Consider the following 13,479-nt stretch of genomic DNA (forward strand, 5'->3'; position numbering starts at 1 on the left):
AAAGTCTGCTTTACATGCTTTACATGGTCTTCCCATGTCTTACTAAAAACAAGAATGTCATCTAAATAAACAATTACAAAATCATCAATAAATGGTCTGAGTACATCATTCATGACTCTCATAATGTAGCAGGATCATTAGTTAAGCCAAAAGGCATAACCAACCATTCATAAAGTCCTTGCTTTGTCTTGAAAGCATTCTTCCATGCATCCTGTTCTGCAATTCTGACCTGATGATAACCACTTTGCAAGTCTAACTTATAAAAATAAACTACTTTCAATTGATCTAATAAATCATCAATACGAGGAAGAGGATAACGATTCTTGATTGTTATTTTATTTAGTGCTCTATAATCAATGCACATTCTCCACGAACCATCTTTCTTTCTCACCAGCACGACTGGAGATCCACATGGTGATGTGCTTGGTGTATAAACCCTTTATCTAGTAACTCCTGTACCTGCTTCTTTATCTCTGTATTCTCTAAAGCTCACAACCTGTACATTCCAATGTTAGGTAATGGAGCATCTTGCTACAAATAAATATCATGTACTATTTCTCGCTTGGGTGGCAGACCTTTTGGTTCTCGAAATAGAACATCATACTCTGAAACAAATTTAACTAAATCACCTTTCTGTTTAGAATCATAGCCTTCAAATGCATTGGATTTTTTAGGATCCTTTGCCTTTACAACCATTAGTAAAAACTTCTTACTTGAATTCACAATTCTTTTCATCTGTCTTGAGTTTATGAGAGAATAGTTACATTGAGTTTATGAGCTCTTACCATGTAGTCTATTCCATTTTTAGTGAGTTGATACTTATTCTCAGCTCTATAGAAAATAGCTTTCCTATCATACAAGTATGGACTTCCCAAAACAATACCACATATATCCAATGGAACTATATCTAACTCAACCTCATCTACAAATGTTGATCCAATAGAAAACCTAAGTTTACATTGTCTCGTTACTTGTAGCTTTGTTTTATCACACACCCAACCTAATGGATATGGCTTCTCATGAGGTTTTTTTTGTAACCCCAACTTCTTTACAATTGTTTTAGAAATCAAATTTACTTGTGACCCGCTATCAAATAAATTAGCAATCGTATTATGCTTGGAAATTACTCTAATACGAAAAAGCTCATTTCTTTCCCTCTCATTATCCTCATTATCAACAAATTGTGAAAAATTACTTGTGGATGCTTCAGAATATTTACCTTTAATACCTGTGGCTGTAACTATTGTTTCATCGCCCAAATATGATCCCAAGTCCTGCTAAATAGTAGAAACATTCTTTTTCTTCTTTCCACCAAACTTCTTAGGTTTCCGTTCTGGATGCAAAGACTAGCAGTGTGCCTCATCGTGTCCTTCTTTCTTGCAATGAGTGCATGAAGGTTTATCCTTCTTTACAGTGTTTGCTTTCCTCTCCTTCCATTTCAGTTTCTTCTTTTCCTTGCTCTTGCTTACAAAATATTTAGATGATCCCCCAACCTCTGGGTTTACATTCTTACCTCTAGCTTCTAGATGTGTAGCTTGAACTGATACATCATCTAAGCTAGTGGGATTAAACATGAGAATAGTATGCTTTAAATAGCTATGAAGACCACCTATATACTTCAATAAAGTCTCAGGTGAATCTAATGATATAGATAGAGTTAAAGCTCTCTTTTTGAATTCCTAAGTATAACTTTGTACACTTTGACCCTTCAACTGACGAAGAGTTTGCCAACTCATCATTGCCTACTGCATGTAAGCTAAAGGATATAATTTCTTTTGATAACAGAAACAAATTCATTCTAGGTAGAAATGATTTTACCATGTTTTTGCAAATGAACTTGTGTCTTGCCTTCCCACCATACTAGTGCAGTTCCTCCAAGTCGAAGGCTAGCCAGCTAAATCTTCTTCCTTTCTGAATCAATATTTTGTACCATGCAATATACATCAATTTGTCTTATCCCATTTTCTATCTTTTCTGCATTGAGTTCTCCATCATAAATTTGCAAATCAAACTTCACATCTGATTTGATTAAGGAAGTTTTCTTCTTCTTCTTAGAAGAGCTAGAAGATGATGAGGATGATGAAGGTGATGATGGAGGAGATGGTGGAGGAGCATTTCCCCTTTCCCTTTGCCTTCTAGAGGGGCAAATAGAAAAGGTTCCTCTGCTCCTTTTTCTGGTTTAGGTGTTGAAGTGCTTTCACCTCGACTCTTCTTAAATTCCAGATACATCTCTTCCACCATGGCTTGGAGTGTCTTAAAACTTTCTATAAATTGAGATTCTGATCCCAATGGAGCTTCTTTTGCCATTCTCCTATGAGAATAGACTCTTCCAATCTTTGGATTAGCCTCAACAAGTTCTCCTTCTCCTAGTCTGAGCTTTAATATAGTTAGCATTCAAAATCCAGCAAAAGCTTGTCTAACCTTAACAAAACCAAATGCTCTGATACCACTTGATCCAAAATGGATACTAAATCAAGAAGAAAAGGTGTTACCGACTCATGTGTAGGAAAATGCCTATATTACTTAGTTCAACGAATCGAAAATATTGCAAATAATATAGACAATTAACAATTAGAAAACACAACAATCACACATTAACACAACCAAAATAATAAAGGAGTTCACCAAACTTCCTGGCTACGTCTCCTGGTCCAGTTATCAATGTCAACTTCTATATTAAGTCTTCAGGAACAGATTATTACAAGAGTGAGCTAAAAAACAGAGTCTCAACCAACAGTGACATCAAAGAGGGATCTGCTCAGAAACCTCGAGTCTAAAAGAGTGCACAGACTCTCCCTCTGTCCTGTTCCTCTATCCAATCTACCTCAATCTGACTGACTGACTGTCTTTCTGTGACTGTCTTCAATTGACTTCTCTGACCATCTCCCTCAACTGTCATGGGATGGCTCTTTTTAAACCTATCGGCGTTGTCTGTTCAACTCCATTCTCAGGCTTTCTGGCTCCCGGCCGCTATCCATTCAAATCCCTATTGAGCGTTAAACAATCATTGCAAAACGCTCTAAGGTATGGTGGCCACCTGTTTTCAAACAGAAAGGACCAGCGCGGGTGAAAATCCCAAAGAATCGCTTCTCTGTTTACATAGAGAAATACACAGGAAATACTCTAAAAACAGTGGAAAATCCGACCAAGCCGGACTTCAAAAGATATAAAGTCCGCCCTATAATCCTCTCGGGTCTGTCTTTTATCGTTGTTGCAAGTCGCATATTGCTTAGTCCCTTTGCATTGCGATTCTCTGATCTCCGATCCCCGATTGCTCCGATCGGCCTCATCGGCTATCGACGCATTGGCGGTATCACTGCTTCAATGGTCCTTTGCTCTGTTGCGCTCTCGATCCCCGATCTCCAATCACCCCGATCATTCCGATCACCGATTTCAATCGCAACTGTCCATTCCTTTCCAGATCCAACGACTGTCAATGAAGCGCTCATCACATAGTCTTAAGTCTACGGGTTCCGTCCTTGTCCCTTGGTTCTTTGCGATGTGATAATGCGGCCATCGCATATCGCTTAAGCCTACAACCTGTGTTAAGTCCTCCTCTTAGAGAATTGCGATGCGATATGTTTCCGTTCATGTCCACCGTTGATCTGCGCGCTTGATCAACGACTCACGTTGTATCATTGATCGCAGTTGCATTTCCCTTAGGGTTGCCTCTGATATACTCCGCTGGCCTCTCCAGATGCGATATCCCGATTTAATCTGGGCTGTTGATCTGTCCAATCCGATGGCTCCAGTGCAATGAGGCTTTACGTTCCGCTTAGCTCTATTTTCTGCCATTCCTAGTGTTTTTCTCTGCAATAATGTTTTCTGATAGTTAATACATATGAAGACTTAGACTTAGATGTTTTATACAAGATCTATTTTGGATAATGTAGCCTGGCCTTGTTCAATTGTAACCATACTCTGTCTCTTACCTTGAACTATTCTCTATTCTATGGTGATCATGTATCACCTTTTATTTTTCTTGTGACCTTTGCAGTGTCTCTTGTACCTATATATGAATTTTCCTAGTATTTCCTATAATTTTATCAACCGTCAAGGCATCCCCTGTAAGATCTTCCCTTAATCCTCCTTGTTGCCCATATGCAATATCCAAAGGTGAAGGTAGAAAATATCCAAAACAAAGTTTCACATGGGGACTTACCAGTAGAAGTGTGGACGACTCTATTATAGGAGTGTTATACATATATATATACCATATTTTTGTCCCAAGTCTTCATATGATTATGATTGTAACCCCTCAAAAGTTGCACCAAAGTCTAATTGACTACTTCTATCAGCCCATCTGTCTATGGATGGAAAGCTATAGACCTCTTCAACTTTATGTCCATCTTCTCCCACAATTTAGTCCAAAATGCAATGAGTAATCTTGTATCCTGTTGTACTGTTCAACAACCCCCATTTTTATATATTATAATTTTCCTATGAAATTTATTATATTAAAATAGGGACCCTTTAGTTTTAAAAAGCCTTTGATTTTATTTCTTAAAAAAACAAAGAATTAAAAAATAGAAAATCGACATAAAAAACTGTTAATAAAATCCCATAACCAAAGTTTAATAATTAGGCTTTTTAATTAAAACCCAAGTATTAACCTTTATTATCAAAATCATTTCCAAATAGCCCCTGAGACCAAGACTCATACTTGGGCTTTTTAAGCCCTAAGTATTAAACATGGGTTATTTAATAATAATAATAATAATCGGAACTAAAACTCCAACTTATCCAAAATCCTGCTCCCACGCATTGCAAATAAACATAAGGCAAGACCCCTTCGCCATAAATCCATTGTGATTTGATTTTAATAACGGACCCGACGATAGAGTCAATACAATTGTATAAATCCCTTGTGTCCGCAGATCACAATAACCACAAAACTTAAATCTTAACCTTAACTGATTTTGATATGCGATATTCAATGCGGACCCGATCACAGATTTAAATCCGCAGAATAAAAAATTAGCACCTGGGACATCGTAAGATCCAAAGGCTTAAGTCCATACCCTGCTTTGCACCATCGATTGCGATATAAGCTGGACCCGACGAGATTATACATGCTAGTCCATAAATTCCCCTCGTCCACGACGATCGCAAATACCAAAGGGTCATGCCTCCTGGCGCATGCCAATTGCGATTGCGATCATTTCGAACCCGATGAGATTATACACTTCATTTAATACATTCCTCGCATCCGCGGGCCTCATGTCGATTGCGATTGCGATATGATGCCCCATGCCGATTGTGATTGCGATATGATGCCCCATGCCGATTACGATTGCGATATGATGCCCCATACCGATTGTGATTGTGATATGATGTCATCAGTGACGTCAGATGCATGTCACCTATGAAATCATCCACCATGTCATTCTCCACGTCATCCCGCAGATCGCAAATCGCAAATCTTTCGGGACTGTTAGCGTTGTGCCACTCCGTTGATGCGATTACGTTCACCCTATCCCCGGTCTTTCATGATTGCGATATCACAATCGCAAAATCCACATGCCTCACATTATTCCTGCCTCGGTTTAAAGTGGCATTGCGATAAGGATAGGTTCTACTCCTTGGTTAATCACAATTGCGATTCAACCTTTTCCATTGTTATTAGGATTTGATCTCAATAAGGAATGCTCCCTATTTTAATGAAATTGTTTTAATATAGTCCCTGTTTGAGATTCGATTGCGATACGGTTCATATCCGCTCCAATGTATTGCAATTATGCTGGACTCTATCCCCGATTCCAATGCGATTGCGATTTAAACAAATGACCCATATATTTTTATTCGATCTTATTTTTTTCTTCTAAAAGCATAGTTTTGATTTATGATTGCTTATCCATGGTTTATCGTTTTCCAGGTATAAACGAAGAATTCGACAACGAAGAAAATGAAGAGGAGAAAATTGTGCAGAGAAAGAAGCAGATCATACCGACAAAATCTGCAAATGTGAGGATCCTATGATCAAAATACGAGGCCAATAAGTTAGAATGGCATTTTCAAAAGATTATCTTTGAAAACTATTTTTTATTTTTTTCAAGATTTGAGGGATTCTGTTAATTTCCTCAGTGTTATGTGCAGTCCTATTATTAAAAAATTGTATTGATATTTAAATCCATTGAATGGATCGAATAAGGGGTCCAAAATATGAGAAATAAAGCCTTGGGGGCTTGCATTTTTGTATCTCCAACTCTGTCCTAATAGATTGGCCAGTGTCCAGAATTCGAAAAAGAAAGAATTTGAGGCTTCCATTATTGTACCTCTTAGTCTTTTTAATAGAATGATAGGATCTCGATTCTTTTTCTTTTACTCAAAGAAGCTTCAGCTAGTTGCATTTCTATACTTTTGGAGAGCTTTGAGATGAATAAAAGGGATCGAGACTGTGAATTTTACAAAATGAGCGTGCTACATCGGGTATTTTTGTCAATGTTTTAATGTTCATTCCATCTTTCAATTTGTCTGTTATATGTACATTATTAACACAGTTCAACATCATCTCATTTCTGAATATGCCAGTGCTGTAATTTTTTAATACATCTAGCAACAACTTATTATTTTATTTAGATGGCGATATATGCTTTAACAATTCTTTTAATTAATTATTTAATTAAAATAATTAATCTTTAATGTTTTCATTTCCTTTAGTATATGATTAATTTTATTACCATGTACTAAAGACAACCATTTAAGATCACATTCAAATAACAAGTAAACTCGAGAAATAAATATATTTTATATCCATATACCTTAGGAATTGGTTATGCTTAAATCAAAAACTTATGTAACTACTTACTAAGTGTTTGATTGTTAGTATTTAGATCAATAAGGAATTAGATCTCGAGAGCTATCTCCTTGATCTAATTCCTTCATTTTTATTTCAATTCCTTAATGTTTTCTTTTAATAAATCAACTCTTGATTGGGAGAAGGATTCTTCTTTCCTTCAATCAAGATAGGATAGATTAATTGCATACTAGTTAAATCATGCATGTGTTATCTTAAAATTCCTCTCTTCGAGGCAAAGCTTTAGATTGGTTTGGTTGTTCCACAAAAACAACTTAAGGGTCATTCTTCTTGCCTGATCAGCTAGAATAATTGATCCGATGTCCCTAGCTATTAGCAATTAAAGACATATTTAAAACCGATAGTGATTGGGAAAAGGTAACTCGACCTAGTTAAACCAGTTGGAGCCACCATTCCAAAAGGAAAAGGAATTGCTTTAAGGTCTAGACCGGGTGGTTTTCCCCCATGTTGGTGCAACGAATTTTGAGGCATCAACATTTTGGCACTAGAAGGAGGGCCTTGAATTAGTTATTTGTTTAATTTTGTTTATATCATTTTTTAACTAATCATGGCTCCCATATGCATTCCTACACTTGGTCATGCATTTAATTCACCCAAGCCTACATGAGGCATGCCCAAGAAGTAGATTGAGTCCTTATCAAAGTTAAAGTACGACGGTGAGAGTAATATTTCTGCATTAAATCATATTTCTGATTTTATTAATAAATGTAAGTCATTTAATATAATCGTTGATAATGAGATTTGCAGGCTTTTTGATCTTATGTTTAGAGGACGAATCTGCAAATGGTTCCTGGTGCTTCCTCCAAAGTCAATTCATTCATGGAAACATTTCTGCCTGGTATTTCTAAAATCACATCATAATTACAGTTATGATAGTTTGTGTTTAGAGTTAGACAATCTTTACATGTATGATAATGAATCTTTAGATGATTTTTATAATAGATTTTGGTCATTTTGTTATAGATTTCATTTAGATGATTTTCCTTCAATTGAAGATTTAATTGAACGTTTCACTTCTCTTGTTTCTTGCCATCTTGAAAATAATAAATCGACTAATGAAGAACAAGACACGTCTAACTCATTAACTAGTCTTGAACCATTAAAAGATTTTATGGAACCCGAACCTGTAATTGAATCACAACCTTTATTCTTAGAAAATTGTAATTTTCATTTTCTCAGTTCTGAAACAAATGTTTCCATTATAAATACAGAATCTGAAAATGTTATTGCAACAATTTTTAATGATACATGTGATCAATCAATAGTTCCAATAAAATTTAATTTACAACAAGATTTGGATAATGAACATATTGTTTTATCTTCTTTAAAGGAAAATTCAGAAAATTTAGAACATGTAATTACATTTGAAAAAACTTTTTTAAAACAAGAATCTAATACGAAAATTTGTATAAATGAATCATTTCAGCCATCATTATATTCTAGCATGCATTATTTTCTTTATCTTGATTTGTTTTCATATCGGGAATATAGTCAATGGTGATCATCTTAATCTTTCAAGTGATAATTTTCCTAATCCTTGTTCTGAAAATTTTGCATCTATTACTCATTTGGATGATAAATCTTTAATTGCAAAACCTTCTTTTGTATTTTCTGATTTTGTTAATTCAGATTAGCCATTTAATTTTCATAAGAAGAAGGTAATTTATGACGATTATCATGACAATGAAGATAAAAAATCACATCTTGTACAAAGTGCACCAATTTTGAAAACTAATCTATCTTGTGAAGATTCACACGCTTTAATTTTGTTTCCTTTTTCTTAACACAAACTTAATTTTGAGAATTTTGATGATTTAGCTTTGCAAGTTTCTAACGTATTTCATTCTGATTCTCTTTTAGAAACTTGCGTTTATAAGTTTTTCAGGGAATGTCCTTTTAGTGGCAATTCATTGACTGAAATCCAAGATGAGTTCCAGAATTGCCTTGTAAAATTATTTTGTAATTTTAGTTTTCATAACAATTTATTTCTTTTTCCATCCTTCCATTTTGTTTTCTTTCCCTTTTGCAAGCATGTTCAATCTTGCCATATTGAATATCCTCAATATTTATTAAATGAAAATGATGAAATGGTTGCTCATAATCCTGAATATAAAAATATTTTCGTTTCCAATTTAATTCGATATTCAGAAATTCATTCCAATCATTTCATCATTAGTGAAATCGAAATCTTGAGAATGTTCTTTCACAACATGACTTGTCATCATCTCCTTTGGAAAGTTTTCACTCTCTAACAAATATTCATCAATTCTTTGATGATCCCATTGATATTTTCTTAGAGAATACTTTCCAAAAGAGATGGTTTACTAACAAGTTAATTTTAAATAAATCTATTTTTGTACATAATTTTACACTAAATGTGAATAATAAATTTTGTTTCATTTTGATTGTTTTCATCATATTGTTACTAATGTTTGACTTGTATATACAGGTAGGTAATGAAACGAGAGAATGGTTACATTGGAAGTATGACTATACCTAGTCATTTTCCCTCCATTTAGTTAGTAATTAGGAGTAGATTAATTTAGATTAGATTATTTTATGTTTTCATTGCAGATTTCATTAAGCAAGCAATGAATTTAATATTTTCAACATCTATTTCTCATTTTATGATAAAGTGATTTAAAACATATCAGATACTTTTAAATCACATGATTGTCTTTATTTTGCAAAACTCCATCACATTGACAATAACGCTTTTAGAAAAACATGTGTGGAGAATTGCTATGTTTTGGCAATCTTTGATTCACAAGTACTTCTGAGAAAGTTATAGTCATTACTATTGTCATCCTATGTGAAATCGAGGTGAATGTAATCCTAAAATTCATTACTTAACATTTTAGATTTAATAAATAATGATTTTGAGTTAGTTACCTTGCATTGGAGAAAGTCATATCTCTCAGGTAAGATTAAATGAACTTCTTCAATGGTAAGTCTCACATACTCACTTTCATTCATTTCTTTACTTTTTAGATTCAGTTTTGTTTTTAGTTTTTACTAATATATAACTCTCTTTTGCAGATCTTCACAAGCATTTTTACATTTGTTGCCGTTATGTATTTTTGAGGTTGAGGGAGTAAACACATAGGACAACATCAAAACCACTTTGGAAGCTGGGATCTAGCCCTGCCAGCTTCAGAGAGGTATCTCTCTGTTTAATTTAGCTTTGTTTTATGTGAATTTTAGGCTAGTTATGAGTGTACTATTTATTTTGTTTGAAATGGTTTTGGTTGATTTGAGTGTTATAATTCCATTGAGCTATGGAGTCTATAGATTAAACTAGACTTTACATCAATTTTTAGAGGAGTTCTCACAGGGCAAGCTAGGTTGGACTATTTGGATCTTTTCGGAAATTAAATGGATGGTGAAATGACATAAGTGTAAGGTTCAGTAGAAATCAAGGAGAAATTAAGAATTCCTTGATTTTAATTCAATAGAAAACATTAAAATTACCAACAACCAAAATAGGGTGCTCTAAGTGACAAATCCTATTTATCACAGTTTCTGTTGAATAGTTCAGATATTTAGAATAATAGAGAAATAAAGACATTGTTTAAACACATAAACAGAAGGAATACATCATCATTTAGCACACCACATGAATCCTATGAAAGGTCCTTGTATTATTGATGCTCCAACACTTTCAAAGTTACAATATGCAAAAGGAATCTACATTCGGAAATCAACCCTTAATACTTCAAATAGTGAAGTATTTACACTGAAAATTACAAAAATCCTTTACAAAATAGCTGTCAAACCGATAATATATTATTAGTGTAATTACAAACAATATGATCTAATCTCGGTAGACAAATAGGTCACGTAGACAACTGAAAGGAAAGGTGGCCCTGTTTTGATGGTTTCAGTTGCTGAGTCAAACCGAAACTGTGCTACGTTGCTGAAATGACTGTCGTGCTTGCTGATGTGCAGGCTGCTGTCTTACTACTCCCAAATTACTGTTTTAATCCAGTAAATCAACCAGTTCTTCCCATATCTTTTCATCTGGTATTGTCAATTTTGTTAACCTGCCGTAAATATCATCTACCTCTATGTATTTGGAAAAAGTCAGCTTCATAGTAAAAATGTGTTTTACCTCATTCTGTATGTAGAAACCATTTCACATGGTTTCCAAAAACGCCCATTTCTTTCTGTTGGGCGCTAAATCTGCCTACCTTTTCCTTGCATTTCCACTCATCTTTTCATCCTTTTTACACCCATTAACATGTATCTATTGTGCTAAATCTATGAGGTGACCCTCCTTTCTCTATCTCTTGGAATATTTAATTAATGAAGTAACAAAAGGGTTTTACCTATGTGAGCCACTAAAATGTGTTATGTCCGCAGATTACAGAGAATAGGTGTTGATCTTCCAGCATATAGTGGCAATTTTGCGATTCACAACAGTCGTCCAGTAGCGCTAAAACAACATAACCAACTTGTAGCTGTTCCCAATCCATTTTGGATCATTTCTGTTCTCTCTCTCTCGGCACTAATGCTGTTTTGAACTGACGTATATTTTTGGGCATGCAGTTGCCGGGTTTCAGGGAAATATGTTATCACCCCCTGTATTGTATAAAATATGGATCATTCCTGTGTGGGGGGTTGGCCATACCAAGGGATGCATTGTAAAAATTTTCTTCAGATTAATAAAATATGACGCTTTGTTGTTCGATCTTCGGTTGTGAGTAAACGCAGCCATGATCAAAGAGCTGGGCCCACTCTTCTGATCAGGTGCTACGTGTTTCCTTTTTGTGTGTTGTTTTACTTGCTGCATTTATTTCTTTATTGTTGTTGCATATTACAGAGATGGTTGTGAATGCCTTTTTAATTTCCGCAATTATTTCTGTTACTGTTACAATGATGTTTTTATTTCTTAACCACGAACCCTTGGTTGATGTAGAGTGTAATCTTTCCCTTGCATATACCTTGCGCGTTACCTTGAAAAGAGTACGCACCCGGATTGATGAATTAATGTAGGAAAAGGGTTGACGAATTTGTTCATACCTAGACACCAACATTTTGGCGCCGTTGTCGGGGAAGGCTAACAAGGTGCAAGACACGATTTGTATCGACTAGAGGGTCAATCTCTCATCCTGGGGAGAGAACGAGTTTTCTCACTCTGCTCCAGGTCTTGAGAGTAGTTATTTCTTTGTTTTTGTTTTTCTATATCCATTTTTAGGCCCAATCTCTTGTCCTAGGGAGGGAGTGGTCTTTTAACACCTTGCTCTAGGCCCTGAGTTTAAATTATTTTTGAATTCTTGTTTGTTTCGATTTTGGGAAAACCCAATCTCTTGTCCTGGGAGGGAGTGGTCCCTTGACACCTTGCTTTAGGTTCCGAATGTTGGATTCCCTTGTATGTATTCTTTTATTTTGTTTGGGTTCTTGTCCTGGGAAGGGAATGGTCTTTTGATGCCCTGCTCCAAGCCCTGAATTTAAATTATTTTTGCATTCTTGTTTGTTTTGATTTTGGGAAAACCCAATCTCTTGTCCTGGGGAGGGAGTGGTCCTTTGACGTCCTGCTTTAGGTTTTGAGTGTTGGATTCCCTTGTGTGTACTCTTTTCTTTTGTTTGGGTTCTTGTCCTAGGGAGGGAAGGGTCCTTTGACACCCTGCTCTAGGCCCTGAACCCTAGGTTTCTTTTTTCTTTAAGCTGTTTTCCTTTCCGCTGATCTCTTGTCCTGGGGAGGGAATGGTCTTTTGACGCCCTGCTCCAGGTCTTAAGCATTGTGATGATATCGATATTTTCATCACATCAACTTGTATGAACAAATATTCAAATAAAAGGGGTAGAGGAAGAGCCCCAAAGAAGGGAGGACAGGATTTGGGAAGGAACACTTATATCCAACAAATCATCGCGAAAGCTGAATCAGAGGCATCTTCTCATGCTGCTGTAAGGCCAGGTATATAGACAAGATTGGAAGGACAATTTGTAGATCAACCAATGCTGTTCTCAACACCCCCTACTGATTTGATACAGAAGACCCTTCCAACAGCTGAAGAGATAAGCAACAATACACTTGATAAAGGGGTACCATTGCTCGTAGCAAAAGAAGAAGAAGTTGCAAGTAGAACATCCGAGGAACCAACCCATTCTAGTAGGGAAGAAGAGGTTGCAGAGAAGAGGTCTGAAGGGTCAAGCCACTATGACAGAAGGGAAGAAATTGTAGGGACATTTTTATCACCAAAGGATAGGGGGAGTGCTGTTAAGGCAACTCAAGCTCCTGTGATAAGATCCCTTCTATCATTCCCTGCGGAGCCTGCCAAAATCCCCAGTGAGTATTGGAGGATATTCATGGCACCTACAACCTCCACTATTGACTTCCCAATTGGGGATCTTGGGACTGGTGCACCAACAAAGCCCATTCCTTTAACAACTTTACCTAGCTTCCATGGGCTTACTTTAGAAGATCTCGACACATTTTTGTTTGAATTTGACATTGTGTGACGGGGATATGATTATATAACGGATTCTTATAAATTGAAAATATTCCATGCTACTCTAAAAGGGACAACATTGCGATTGTTTATGGGTCTTGGGGGAAGGACTATCACACCATGGGAGGATATGAAAACTGATTTCCTAGAGAAGTACCAGGATTATTGTAAATCACAGGACATTAAGGAAGAACTTTTCAAGTTTACACA

This window comes from Pinus tabuliformis, chromosome Q (genome assembly GCF_031772625.1).
Source record: "Pinus tabuliformis cultivar Carrire ecotype Pingquan chromosome Q, CPIR1, whole genome shotgun sequence".
In the NCBI taxonomy this organism is placed as follows: Eukaryota; Viridiplantae; Streptophyta; class Pinopsida; order Pinales; family Pinaceae; genus Pinus; species Pinus tabuliformis.